The sequence below is a fragment of the Crocuta crocuta genome, unplaced genomic scaffold (assembly GCF_008692635.1).
Source record: "Crocuta crocuta isolate KB4526 unplaced genomic scaffold, BGI_CrCroc_1.0 scaffold125, whole genome shotgun sequence".
NCBI classification, from domain to species: domain Eukaryota; kingdom Metazoa; phylum Chordata; class Mammalia; order Carnivora; family Hyaenidae; genus Crocuta; species Crocuta crocuta.
The window spans coordinates 3775365-3791218 of record NW_027531143.1 but is presented as its reverse complement, the minus strand read 5'-3'; positions in this window follow the sequence as shown (position 1 = coordinate 3791218).

The window sequence follows — 15854 nt, the reverse complement described above, 5'->3', positions numbered from 1 at the left end:
ATTTTTAATGTTTATTTTTGATAGAGAGAGAAAGTGAGAGAGCAAGGGTGAACAGGGGAGGGGCAGAGAGGGAGAGAGAAACACAGAATCCAAAGCAGGCTCCAGGCTCCCAGCTGTCAGCACAGAGCCCAACATGGGGCTAGAACTCAGGAACCCTGAGATCGTGACCTGAGCCGAAGTCAGATGCCTAACCGACTGAGCCACTCAGGTGCCTCAAAGATGCATTATTTTTAAGACATATTGTAGTTGGATTTTCTGATTTAATATGTGTGACTTTTTAATCCCATTTTTATTTTTAGTATATTTCATTCTTAAGAGCTCTGTTCATCAAACAAAATGCATTAGATCTAAAATAGAAGAGGTTGACATTAACTTATATATGTCTGTTTTGGGGGTAGTTCTTTTATTTTAGTTGCTTGGGAAGTTGATAGAATAATTTTTCCAAAGACCACGCTATGATATTATTTGTCATATTTCTATAAAAAGGCTAAAACTGACATATCAGTTTATGATTGCTAAAATAAGTACCATTCACAAGTGTACATTTTTTTTATTTGTGTGTGTGTGAGGTTAGATGAAAAAAAGGCTGTGTAAAAGTGAGCACAATGTCTACTTATTTCACCACCAGATCTGTACTGATACACCTGTATCAATGTCAAATTGATCAGTTAAAATGACAATTTGTTAGTAGAGTCATTGTTTATCAATAAAACAATAAAAATAGATAAAAAAGGAATAATGGCTCCCTGAAACAAATACTTACGTTGTTACCCAACCTGGATGCACATTTGTAATTATTCTGCCATTGGGTCAGTGAAAGAACAAGAGGAAAAAGAAAAGAAAGGGAATTAAGGAGATACAAATTAAGAAATAAATAGGGAAGAATAACAAGATAAATTAGGCCTGGCATTAGATATCTTTTAATTTTAGAAATGGGTGAATAGTAAAGAAATATCTATCTGCCTATCTGCCTCTATATCTGTCCATTTATCTATCTATCTATCTATCTATCTATCTATCTATCTATCTATCTATCTATCATTCATCCACCCATTCATCCATCCATCCATCCACTGGAGAAATGTTTCCCCCATATTCATGGGGAAATTTCTATAACAAATTCCTCCTAAATTCTATATGACTGGAATTCATTCCTAACTGTTAGGGAATAAAAATGATCTTTGACAATATCCATTTGACATTCTTTTTTTTTTTTTGCATATGCTTATCTAAAAATGAAAACCAAAAACGATGCTACAAAAATGGTCTTATTTTAAAATCTTAAAGATAGTCATGTAAGATAGAAATAGACTGACCTGAATTTGTAATGACAAGTCGAATAGATTAACAATTGAAAGAGCAACTAACGTGTAGTAAGAGCTTAGTCTGTAACTGTCAATTTTATATTATTTTTACGTCTGAGAAATCTGAAGCCTTAGGAAGTTAAACATCTTTCCAAAATCCTTATTATTATAATTAAGGCTACAATGATTCTCTATTACCTGTATGCACGGCTGTACTTTTTCCTCATTACTGATGCTTTCTTGAATGAAAGAAACACTTAAATGCTATGAAACAGTAATGTAATTGTTGAAATAAATTATTAAAAATATATGCCACTCTGTGTAGGGTTTGTATATTCTCCCTCTTTTGGCCTCCCTTTAATGAGAGACTTGAACAGCCACTCTTTCAAAAAATATTGTTTGAGTACCCATTCTAAGGCAAGCATTTTGATATGTGCTCAGAATACATATAGAAGAGAAGATCCCTCCATTAAAGGACTTAAGATTCTAGTAAAAAGTGCAAAAATATAAACATGTAATTGTGTTATGAACTTTTTAATAGTGGTTATTACATGCCTCTAGAAATTTTCTCTAGACCTTGAAAATAGGTGGATGTTCAACAAGCAACTGAGGAGCACTATAGGTTTTCTAAGGAGAAGGAAAGATGAGGCATAATGTGAAGGCAGGCATGCCTCAATGGTAGGTGTTGGAGATTATAAATGTTTAATATGACTGGACTGAACTGACCTAGAAATGCAGTGATGCTAGGGTGTAGGGAAAGCTCAGATTGCAAAGCACACAGATTATACATTTTTCTAGATTTAATGCAACAGCCCTGAATAGCTCTAATATGGGGAAGTCAATGTCATATTTACATTTGAGAAGAGCTTGTGCCTCATCTTCCCCTGTGCAATGGTATAGAGGATGCAAGCAAATGATGTTCAATGAGAATGATCAACACTTTCTAACGCTGCAGAAAAATAATCTGCTCTTACTCTGTGATGAGTCTTGCTGCTAAAGATGTGTGGATTAAAATTAGGTTTAAGAACATATTAATTTAAAAAATATTAATTTAAAAAATTTAATAGTACTGTGTTTAGTTACTTATAATTCCCAAATGAGTTACAAGAGACGTTGTATAGAACCCTAACACATGACCAGGATACCAGGCTACTATTCTTTCAGTATGAGGATTGGGTGTTCTTTAAATATTGAGAGCAGTGTGAGTTTGTCCTAAGGCACTTTCCCCTTGTGCAGCTGCCACAGTGTTTTGCCTCCACACCTTGCCTTGTTTTGCTCTCCCCATCTGAGTAGTTTCATACCTGAGGCTAATTCATTTGTAACTCTCTCCCGTAGTTAAACCAGCTGTTTTGTAATAACATTGTTGATTTCTCTGAATGGATAGTACAGAGAGCAGTCTTTTACATTGTCATAACATTTGTAAGACATGAGCCCTAGAGGATCTGGGAAAATCTATAGTATGAGAGAACATAAAATGTTTCTCTAATTTCAAAATGTTTTGTTAACATGGAAATTCAAAAAGAAGAAATAATGGCAGTCACTTGCCTGATACTGATTCTGAAGAGTAGTGGTCTGTAAAGTCAGATTAAAAAAATAAATGAATGTCAGTCACAGCTGTATATCTCTTTATATTCCAAAACAATGTGGGGGTGAAGAAAAAAGTGTGGGAAGTGGGAAAGTCAAGCTTTAGCTGCTTAAATGGGAAGGTATCTGTTTTTATTATCAGCCTTAACAGTTAGGAGTAAAGGTATATCAAACTGGCATTTATCTTTTCAAGTTATATTTTATTTCCATTACTTAATTAATGAAATCCATGTTTTTCAGTTACATGTGACATGTCTGAGCTAGGTATAAAACCCTAAGCATATTTTATAATATGTTTTTTTTAACATTTCTTTTTATTGTTGAGTGACAGAAACAGAGTGTGAGCAGGGGAGGGTCAGAGAGAGAGGGAGACACAGAATCTGAAACAGGCTCCAGGCTCTGAGCTGTCAGCACAGAGCCTGACACGGGGCTCGAACCCACAAACTGTGGGATCATGACCTGAGCCGAAGTCGGACGCTTAACGGACTGAGTCACCCAGGCACCCCTATAATATCATGTCTTATTAGAAGGAATGACTAACATTTGGGGTAAACTGACAATTATTACACTGATTTTTTCATGTGTCTTCAAAAAATTAAGAATGAGAAGACTTTAGTTCTAGGCCTTAAATGGCATAATTTTGTATTATACACCATCATTAACACAAAGTTGATGTAGTATGTTATTATATTATTTAACAAAGTTAGTACATTTAATTGGAAACATTTTTACACATAAGCCACTATTTTTGGTGATTTTCTCTCTATCACTCTATATGACTACGTATAGAGATGACATATTCTGAATTTGAGTTCATGAAATGGTACAATAAAAGCTCTTTTACACCATGATTGATGAATTACTGTAAGCTGCTGCTCATCCCCTAGCTTATGTTCCAGATGTTAAATATTATGAGCAGTCTCTACTACCTATAATGCTAGCAAGTGTCTTAGAAAGAGACCATTATGAATTTTTAGAGAGGAAATCCAAACAGATTTAGCATTTCATATTTATTTTATTTTTTCCATCATTCTATCGTATTTATTTTCAATAAAGAAACTGTATATATAAAACTAACCCTATGTCTCAATGGTTATGTCTAATTCTTATTATGAAATGATTCTTTTTTTTTTTTTACAAATAGTTTATTGTCAAGTTGGTTTCCATATAACACCCAGTGCTCATCCCCACAAGTGCCCATAGTAACATTTCATATTTAAAAGTTACTATTATCTGTTAATTAGATTGAAAAATCATATAGCTAGTATTTTCTTTTTACTACGTTGTACGGAAAAAGTGGATTAAAGTTCTACCAACAAGTCATTGTGATAGAACAGTCAGATCTGTTGCATGAGTAGGTGGAGAAGGTCAGTTGCCACCCAAAACTTTCTTTCTCTAGAGCTTATAGGATTTTCAGCTGGGATAAGAACAGCCCCAAAACAAAAAGAGAAAATCCGCCTCATTTGTATGCCACAAGAATTTGTGTAGATTGGAACACATTGATATTAACACAACCCTTTGCCTTCCTTCAAAAATTTTATATTTTCAAAGAAATGTAGTCTAGCCTTGTCTAGTAATTCCTCTGCAATATTTCTCAAACTTTTACACATCAGACTTATCCAGAGAGCTTGTTAAAATAGTGTATTGGGTCCAACCCTAGAGTAAGCCAGGGATAGGGCCTGACAATTTGCATTTCTATCAAGTTATAAGATAATGTCCATGTTGCTCATATGGAAATCATACTTTGAGAACCATTAAAGAACAGAAAATAGAAGAAAACTTAATTAGACCATGAAAGTATGCCTTTCTCTTGACAGACATATTTTCATTTTGCATTTAGTGTCTCATAGTTATTTATTTATTATGGCAGACATGGGTTGAGACTGGGACTGAGGCAGGTACACTTAGTTCTGGAAATGGGCTTGTTTCTTCTGTCATGCCGTTTTCTGTTGTGGTTTGAGCTCATCTAGTTGGGAGATGATCTAGGTTTGTTACTGCTGTGGTTACCATCAGTGTACCACATGCTTCACTCATCTCTAGCCATTCTTTGTGCAGAGGCCCAGAGCTCTAGATGTCTTTTTCTAAGTCTCCCTGCTTTCCCCTCATGCCCATGCCATCCACAGAAGGCCTTTCTACCAATGATATTTCCCTTTCCCCAGCAGTAGGTGGCTGTTGCTTGTTACTTGGTGCTTAATAGACTGATGGTGGGAACTGGGGAGGTGAGATTCTATTTACCTGGTCCAGCCACAAACTTAGATAGGGCCTGTGTGCTTGATCTTTATGGGAAGGATTTTCTCTATATTCTTAAAACTTATAGCAGCCAAGGTCTGTCTTGGACTTGTGGCATATTTGTACAGGAGAGTTATGTCCTGTCCCTTCTGCTTCCCCAGTGGTAGAAAATCTGTAATGGTATTGGTGTAGGATTCTGGGCCCAGGATTGAGTCATCTAAATCTCCATCCATGGGAACAGAACTTCTTTCATTAAATATTCCCTCCGAATATTTAATATTTTATCATAGGGTTGTGTTTTTAGTGCACTAGAGATACTGGATTCTCTTGTATAGTACTTAATAGATATTGAGTTATATAACTTTACTCTGCTTTTTTTATTATTTTGTGGAAGAACTCTACCTTAATAAGTATTAGCCATTCTTGGAAACTTTTAGAACATCCCCACAAAACCACTTGAGTATGATTTTTATTTTAAATAATATCTTAAATAATAATTTTAAGTAAAATTTTTATTTTAAATAGCACATTAGGCCTAGTATAGGTTTACAAATGTCCGTTTTGATATTTTTTATTCTTTTTTGTTGTTGTTTATTTATTTTTGAAAGAGAGAGAGATTGAGTGTGAGCGGGGCAGGGACAGAGAGAGAGGAAGTCATAGAATTTGACTGAGCTGTCAGCTCAGAGCCTCACATTGGGCTTGAACTCAGGAACCATGAGATCATGACCTGAGCGGAAGTGACTTGCTTAACTAAGCCACCCAGGCAGCCCTTGTCATTTTTTAATTGGTCTATTCCACTTTCCAATGTCTTTTCTTTTTATTCTTGTTTATTTACAACATATTTTTCTCCTTCCTTTTCATGTCTTTCACTCTATGGACAAAATCTTCCTCTGGTTTTAAAGCTCAGTATTCAATTTCTTCTCTGCTGTAGGCTATCATTACTAATTAGAAGCCATAAGTATGCTTATTTTTCTTGTCACTGTGTGCAACTTTCCTCTGCCTATATATTCTGCCTTAAGAAAAGAACCTTGGCCCACAGTCGATTTCTTATCTCTTTTCCTCCCATGCCCATTCTCATATTATTTATTTTTCTTTCTCCAAGACTTATTTATTGCTGTTTTATTACTTGAATGCAAGTGATTTTCTTCCTTCCTCCCTCCCTCCCTCCCTCCTTCCCTTCCTNGAAAGGGTCACGGTGTCATAAATTATCTCAATTCTTTTTTTCCTATGATATTTACATATTTATTTAATTACATATGACTGTTTTTCTAAGTGTACAATTAAAAGTCCTTTCTGATTCTTCCTCTACTGTCTCATTAATATAAAGAAGCTTTATATTAATCAAGCTCTTATTCTTCTTAGGTTATGATATTCCTTTTGGAAGAAATTAGATTGTTTTTTGACTTTAATGTTTTTATTTTAATGTTTATTTTTGAGAGAGAGACAGACAGAGCATGAGCGGGGAGGAGCAGAGAGAGAGCGAGACACAGAATCCGAAACAGGCTTTAGGCTCTGAGCTGTCAGCACAGAGCCCAATGTGAGGCTTAAACCCACAAACTGCAACATCATGATCTGAGCTGAAGTAGGATGCTTAACTGACTGAGCTAACCAGGTGCCACATTGTCTTTGATGTTTTCAAATTCCCTATATTCTCTTTGTTTATGGTATGTCCTCATATTCTGAATACTATAATTCTTTTCTATTTTTGAAAAATTCTCTAGGCTTTTATTGATATATGTAGAGAATGGATTTTCTTCTTAGTGCTTGTATATCTCAAATGTTTTGTCTTTTTCCTTGTGAGTTTCTTTTATTCCTTTAGCACTTTGTTTGTAGTGGTCATAGCTGTGTTAGGGTATGGGGCAGAGCCTGGGTTCCAACTCTTCTGGATTAGTTTTTGAGGTTGGGAAGGGAGCATTTTGCCTGAAGACAGAGAACTTAAAGTTTTGCAGTTTGAGCTTAATTACTTCCTATTTTATACTCCAGGAATCCCTATGTCCTAAGGAAACTATTGTATTTTCATTCCAGGCAACAATTTCATTGTTCGTATATAAGCACATTTAAGAGTAATTTCTTTATTCTTGGCATGGAAAAGAAGGGAAAGAGAATTCTCAGAGATCTGCTAGTTTAGAGTCTTGATGGAGGATAAATACACTGCTTAAATTTTATTAAGAAAAAGGAAAGGTCAGTATAAAAATTAAAATTAGGTCACACTTTATTTCCCAGTAAGATCGCAAGCTGGCATCAGCTCTAAAGAAACAGCACCTGAGATGCTCTCTGAGTGACAGAGAATTATGATCCTCCAAGAACTGGTGAATAGATTATTAAAACTCTGAGGATTCCTTGGGAAGATAGAAGCTGTTTGGGTCCCTGGGAACAGCAGCAAGGGGACTGTCCTGGAGCACACATTCAGGGGCACAGACGTGGGATAGGTTGGTGAGAGGTTATTCTTTAAGTTCAGTCCACCCCTCTTTCCCATGAGTCCCTTTACTGACTCTCCCTGACCCTTATCCCCTCCATCAGTGTCCTGGGCATATCATTGCACAACCAGCCAGAAGTGAATGACTCAAATAAGGAGACAATAGCAAGGAATCCAAGTGGGCTGACAGGTAGGCTTTTAATTGTTCCCTCCTCCTAACTTACCCAACTAGGGATGAACAGTTATCACAAAGAATGTCTTCTGGCCCCCATACTTGGCTGTCAGCTTAGTTTAATTCTTTGTATAAATCTAATGACTTTTCTTCTTTTGAAGACTTTTTGCTTTGTCCTTGGATTCTGAAGTTCTCCTACGACCTGAATTTGTTTGTATTTATTCTGCCCCAAATGGGATGTTTGATTTTTGTATGAGTACTCATGTATTCCTTTGGTTCAGATAATTCTTGGCCATGATCTCGTTAATAGTCCCTTCTTTTTAGTTTTCTCCCAGTCTCTAGTTCTGAAACTCTAATCAGATATATGCTAAACCTATCCCCAATTTTCACTCAGTTATTTTATGGAGCTATAAAACTCTTATATAATCAAAGTNCCCCCCCCCGCCCACTGGGCTGGATTGTTGTGTTCTCTAGGTATGTTGACTAACTGTTTTGTTTCTGTTTTTCTCTGCCTCCTTAAGTATTCTCTTTCCTTCTATATTCTGTGTCCCGTTTCTTGAACTCTCCTCAGCTTTTATCTTTTTCTCTTCCTTTCTTGATTTTTGTGGACACATCTTCAAGCAGCATCCTAATAAAGGGACTATTGAAAATGTCTTAATTTTACTTCCAAGCTTGACTGATAGCTTCACTAAGCTTCTGAGTTGAAAATTATTTTTCTTTAGTATTTAAAACATCACTCCGTTATCTTTAATTTCTCATATTGCTTTTTAGAAGTGTGATGACATCTCAATTATTGCTTTGTTGTATATGCATCCAATTTTTCATTTTTCAAAATTTTTAGAATATTTCATTTATCCTTGATGTTCTGAAGAATCTGTCATGATATGCTTTGCTGTAGAAGTTTTTTCATTCATTGTGCTCTAAACTTAACGGCACAATTAATATGACAATTCTTCCTTGTCCCTGGTGTTTATTTTTCATTTATCTTTATTTTTCTTCTTTCTTTTTCTTATTTTTCTTTTGTTTCTTTTTTTATAGCATAATGACTTTACTTACATATATGGTGAAGTGATTATCACAGGTTTAGTCAATGTCTATCATCTCACATAGATACAAAAACTAAAGAAAAACGGTTTTTACCTTGTGATGAGAATTTTAAGGATTTCCTCTCTTAGCAACTTTCAAATATACCATACAGCACTGTTAACTATAACCATCATATTGTACATTACATCTTAAGTACTTATTTTATAACTGGAAGTTTGAGTTCTTTTAATGTTTTATTTCACTTGAGAGAGAGGGAAGAAGAGAGAGAGAGAGTGCGTGCATGAGAGGGGGAGGGGCTGAGAAAGAGGGAGAGGATCCAAGTAGACTCTGAGCTGACAGTGCAGATGGATGGATGCACTGGAACTCATGAACTCATGAGATCAGGACTTGAGCCGAACTTGGATACTTAATCGACCCAGCCACCCAGGCACCTCTGTAACTGGAAGTTTGTATTTTTTACTACCTTTTTAAATTCTTCCACCTCTCACCTCTGGTAACCACAAATCTGATCTCTTTTTATATGAGTTTGTTTTGTTTTAGATTCTACACATAAGTGAGATCACATAGTATCTGCCTTTCTCTGTCTGACATTTCACTTAGCATAATGCCCTTGATGTCTATCCATGTTGTCACAAATGACAGACTATTCTTTTTTCTTTTGGCTGAATAGTAATATATATGCTATGTATATACACATTATATATATGAACATATATATTATAATGTCCTATTACATTATTACATATATAATATTTTCTTTACCTATTCATTTGCTGGTGGACATTAGGTTATTTCCATGTCTTGGCTATTATAAATAATGCTGCAGTAAACATACAGGTGTAGATATCTTTTTGATATAGTGATTTCATTAATTTGAATAAATACTCAGAAGTAGAATTGCTATCATTTAATTCTAATTCTTAGAGATATATATGTTGTGTTGATGATTTTTTTGATTTTAACAATTTAAAAACTATTCTTACTATGGTGTAAGATTAAAAGCTGTAGTTTAATCTCTAATGTTATAGAAACATTATCGCCATAAATCATTCTAATTGGTCTCCATTTATTATTATCTTTCCTCTCTCAATCCTTAATAGTTATATTTCTAATACTTAAATCTGATTATGTAATTCCTATGTTTGAATCATTTAAAAAATTTAGGAATTTGACAAATTCCAAATTTCTTTGCACAAATGACAAAAACCAAATGGTTAACATAGACAACAAGACCCCTTAGAGGGGTGCCTGGGTGGGATGGTTGGTTAAGTGTCTGACTTCAGGTGAGGTCATGATCTTACTATGCATGAGTCAAGCCCCACATTGGGCTCTTGGTGCAGAGTCTGATCCTCTGTCCTAGACTCTCTTGCCCCTCCCCGCCTCTATCTCAAAAATAAATAAATGCTAAAAAAATCTATAAAAAAAGAAAAAAGAAGACAAGCCTCTTTATAAAATAAGGCTGCTTAGGTCTTTCTTCTTCTGTAACTCAGTTTTGCCTACTGCCATATTCAATTATTTGCTATACTTGAATTTATTATGCTACGTTACAAATCACTGCTGCTCTACATTCTGCTCCCCTACAGTGTAATTCATTTTGATTTTGCCCAGTGAATTCCTACTCATCAGGGAGGATTTAACTAAAATATTGCTTCTTCTACAATGTGACTTAACTCTTTTAACAATCTTCCTAATAACCTGTATGCACATCTATGCTTTTTAAAAAGATGTTTGCTTATTTATTTTGAGAGAGAGAGAGAGAGAGAGAGAAAACATGTACACCAGCAGGGGAAGGAAGAAAGAGAGGAAGAGAAAGAGAGTCCTAAGCAGGCTCCTTGCCTAGCACAGAGCCTGATAGAGGGGTTGATGCCACAACTGCAAAATCATAACCTGAGCCAAAATCAAGAGACGGACTCTTAATTGACTGATCCACCCAGGCAGCCCATGTCTATACTTTTTGAGAACTTTTGGGGCACCTGGGTGGCTTAGTCACTTGAGCATCTGACATCGGCTCAGGTCATGATCTCACAGTTCATAGATTCGAGCCCCATGTTGGGCTCTGTGCTGACAGCTCAGAGCCTAGAGCCTGCTTCAGATTCTGTGTCCCCCTCTCCCTGTGCCCTTTCTCCATTCATTCTCTGTCTCAAAAATAAATTAAACACTTAAAAAACAATAATAAATAATAATAAAAATGATCTTTTTGAGAACTTCAACTTTGGCTTAATTACTCTGCTTATATAGTACCTACAACATAGCAGACTGCTGTCTTTAGTGAGTTGTTTTTTGAAAACAAAAAAATAATTAAAATGATGTTTGTAAAATGAAATAAATAAATATCATTTAAATTGATATATATTTTAATTGATACTGGATCTGAGTGGAAATAGTCTTTACAAAAGTTATAAAATTGTGAAAAATTATGAAGAAAAGTTGAAAAACAGCTTCATAGTATCATCTTCCTTTATAGGTTGTCTTACAATATGAAGGAAAATAGACTAAAACCACCAAAAAAGCTTTTATGCATACCAATTACTAAGATAAGAACACTTTTTTTTTAAAAAAAATGCCGGTAAAATTACAATTTAATTTCCAAAAGGTACACTTCATTGAACAATATTGGCTATCTAGAATACGAATATGAGGGAAAATATAAGAACTTTTAAATAAACAGAAACAAAGAATATCTGTATTGCATTTTTTAAGTAAAAAGAATCCTGAACTCTTGCTATAGTAAATAACAACATATCCTGATTTACTTATATTTGTAACTTTTTTTTTGAGAGAGAGAGAGAGTGAGAGTGCACATGTGCATGAATGCAAGTAGGGGAGGGGAAGAGAGAGAAGGAGATCGAGAATCCCAAGCAGGCTCCCTGCCCACCGTGGAGCCCAGTGTGGGGCTTGGTCCCACAACCACAGGATCATGACTGAGCTGAAATCAAGAGTCAGTCACTCAACTGACAGAGCCACCCAGGCAACCCCCCTCCCTATTTATGTATTAAATACTTATTTACCTACTATTAATTATTTAACTTCTTTTTCTATTTGCTGAACTTCAGGATTTTTCTAGTAAATATTCAGTAAGACACAACATTTGCTTTTCATTTGTCTATAATGACATCCCATCATACAGATTTTAACTTTTTGAGAAAAAACATCTAGATGGCACCTCTTGCTTTCTTTTCTGTTTAAATTCCACCCCCTCCCCCTTTTGTTCTGATAAGTCTACTCAGATTTCGCCTGGTGACTTACTTCTCCTTCACTGGATAATATCGTGTGTAGGGTTCATGGACTCTAGCATTTCACAGTAAAATAAAAAGAAAAAGCCTGAAAACTTACAAAGAGAATGATTACAGTAAATTACATAGTCGCTCTCATTCTCATTAGCCCAATTTGCCTATATTGGGACTAGCTGGGCTACGTATGTGGACACCATTATGGTGGAGAAAGACTTAAGCCTGAAATGATCTAGATATTTTAGGAAAGGGAGGGCAGGGAATATTGAGGCAGCTGTGCCCCAACAGATGTTTCCTGTATGGACATAGAGAACTTGTTAGAAATAGGAAACCCTCCAGAATTCAGCCATTGATATTGGCTGATTCTTCCAATTAATGAATCAGAACTCCTTAGTTGTCTCTGAGCCAACATCTTGCAAAGTTGCTGAAAGTGGATGAAGGAAAGAAGTCCTAATTTTATTTATCTCTCTTAAGATACAGTGCTCATAGATTTGTTAAACAAGTTGTACTTTTAAAATCTTGGGTATAAACCATGAAAGAACCTCTGAACTTATAAAAAAAAATATATATTTATGAAGTTCTTAATATGTGCCAGGCATGTATTAGATCTAGGTACTAAGTATATAGCATAGCATGAAACAACACAGACAAAAGTCCTGTCATTGTGAAGCCGACATTTTCTAAAGGGAGACAACATGAGTATTGATTAATTAATGTATGACTAAAGAAATAGTTAGTAAATCCCAGAATATAATATGGTAAAAATTGATTTAGATGTAATTAAAATTAGGAAATGTGAAAAAAAATGTTACTGGAAATTATTTGGTTAAGTGCCATGCCAAAGACCGCTAGTAATCACCAATATGCATTATTTTCCTCTTCATCCTGGAGAAAACACTTAAGCCACATTTCCCAGCCTTTCTTGTGTATAATGTGACCATGTGACTGAGTGTTAGCCAATGGAATACAGAGAAAAACTAATGAAATCTACCTCAGACATAGAGGTGGATCCACAAGAGGATCCTGTGTAATTCTCCATAAACTCTCTTCTCTAGAGGTGATACAGGCCAAGTGCAGAGGCTTGAAGGGGGGGATCTCCAGGCTCCATAGGATGTTGAAGCCACTAAATTAAAGAAGCCCCTGAAAACTCCATAATGCAGAGAAATTGCCCCTCCTACACATATGCACACATACTAACACCACATTGAGTAAAATTGAACTATTTATGTGTGAGAAACCAACCGTGTGTGTGTGTGTGTGTGTGTGTGTGTGTGTGTGTGTAGTAAGTCTGAGATTTTGCAACTGCCATATCTGTTATGGCAGATAGTTATACAAAGGTATACATTTAGATGAATAATCCCAAGAACAAATCATCTATGTACAAATTACGAATTTTTCAAGGCATATCTCTATGTAAAGAAGACCAAAGGGCTAAAAGTAAGCAGTAAAGTAAGAGAACTAGTGGGATTATATCACAAGTCAAAACGGATTATGATTTTATTCCAAATATGACATGAGATCCTTGGGTTTTAAATAAGAGACTGACACTATAAATAACATTTCTAAATTTCTAAATTATTTTTTTTCTATTGTGAAGAGAAAAAAATATTAAGTTACAAAATGGAAAACTATTTAAGAGGCTATGGTAAGTATCCAAGTGAGAAGTAAAGATGGTTTGGTCTGGATGACCTTACTACAGACGTAAAAAAAGTGAATGGGTTTTGTTTAAACTTTAGAAGTATAATCAATAATATTTGCTTTTGGACTGAATGTATGCCCTAGATTTTTGGCTTGGCCAACGGGTTGGAGACGTCTAAAGAAAGATCTAGTTGAGAATGGGAAAGAGCTTAAACATTCTGTTTGTCACACAACTTTTAGATGCTTCTTGGTCATGCATGTGAGGATGCCAATGAGACTGCTGGATAACAGTATCTTAAGCTGAGGAGAGGACAGGGCTACAGAGACATATTTAAGATTTACTGACATGTGTAGTAACTGATGAGAGAAGTGAATGAGGTCATGGATGGGGAGTATGTAGGTAGTGAAAAGGTTCAAGCCCAGGAGTCATTTAAACACTTAGAAGTCAAGCCAGCCAAAGATCTTGAAAGGACTATCCAGTGAGTCAGGAAGAACATTTCTTAAAAAGCAAGAGAAAATGAGTTTTTAGAAAGAGGGCATGGTCAACAAGCCTAAATGCTTCTCAGAGGCTAAGAATGACAAAATCAAAGAGGTTACCATCAGAACTGACAGGATAGAGATTAATGGTATTTTTTACAATCATGATTTCTTCAGTTTTTGGTCCTCAGACAATGATGTGGGTTAGGGAGAGAATGCCATGTGAGGAAGAATGAGCTGCAATGGTAAACTGATCCCTTTAAAAGTGTTGGCATGAAAGATACTAGGAAAGTGGTCGCTGGTGGCAGAGTGATGACACAAATGTATGTAGGTTTTTATATTTTTTGGGTGAGTATTCTAAAGCATGTTTGTATGCTGAAGAGAATGAGGGCAAACGTATAAATTGTGGGAGAAATACCCTGGAGAGTGTAAAATTGTCAGAGCTTAGTTATAAAGGAAGTAAGACGGATGGTTTCCAGAGTGCAAATAAGGGGTTTGACTTTTGATGGGAACAGGACACTTAGTCCTGTAATAGGAGGAAAGAACAAAATTGCACATGATTTGATCAAATAGTGACCTGAAGAGATATTTCTATAGTTGCTACTACCCAGATTCAGGAAGCTTCTCTGGGTCCTCCCTTTATGAAGCCTAGTTCCTCAGCACTTACTTTGAATCTGTGAATTACCCTATATCCTGCCAATAAATTCCGTTTTACACAAGTTAACTACAGTAATTTTCTTTGACTTAGTACAGAAAACCTTAAATGATAAAATAAATCAGTGCTATGTGAAGAAAGCAGTCTTCATGAAAATTTGGGAAACATTAAGTAGAAAGATCTCTCTATACAAGCTTCCCTGTGTAGTGGCAGAGATTCCAGCAACAGAGTATATTCATCACGGCCTTAAAGACTATGTGGTTTCAGAGAGCTTATCACTGGTGTGCTCTGTAAGAGATAGTGTCAGGTGACTAGATGTGAAGTAGTGAACTAGTTCTCTCCTCCCTCTCTCTATTTCAATAAGTAAGAAATAGTCAACAGCCTTTACTTGGTCTCTCCTGACAACGACAAATGTTATTTCACATAGAAAAACATTTTCTACAATCATGGTTGATGTTTCAAAGTAGGAATGTAAGGGAGGTGGATTTATCTAGGGCACTGATTTTCCCATTCCTTTAGCTATGGAACTGACTCAGTGAATGCAAACATGCAAAAGTACATTCTTTAAAATTAACGCTTGAAATTTTGGTTTTGCTTGAATTAAGAATGGGTATTGGGTACCTGGGTGGCTCCGTCGGTTAAATGTCTGACCGTGGATTTCGGCTTAGGTCATGATCTCATGGTTTTGGGGTATCAAGCCCCATGTCTGGCTCTGTGCTGACAGCATGGAACCTGCTTGGGATTCTCTGTCTCTGACCTTCCCCTTTGTGTGCATGCATGTTCTCTCCCTCTCTTCCCTCCCTCTCCCTCTCCCGCTCCCTCTCCCGCTCCCTCCCTCCCTCTCTCTCACTCTCTCTCTCAAAATTAAAGGAAACAAAAAAAAAAAAGAAAGAAAGAAAGAAAGGAAGGAAAAGAAAGGACATCCAAAAGCCCAGTGTAGTCAACCCTCTCTCTCAATCCTGCCCATAGTTCTCATAAACTTAGGGCTCTACTGTAGAACACAGTTTGGAAAATTACAGATCTATGTAGTGAAAGAAATGAATCCATTATTTATCTGTATGTCTATTATCTATCTATATTTATTATTTCACAAATTCTAATA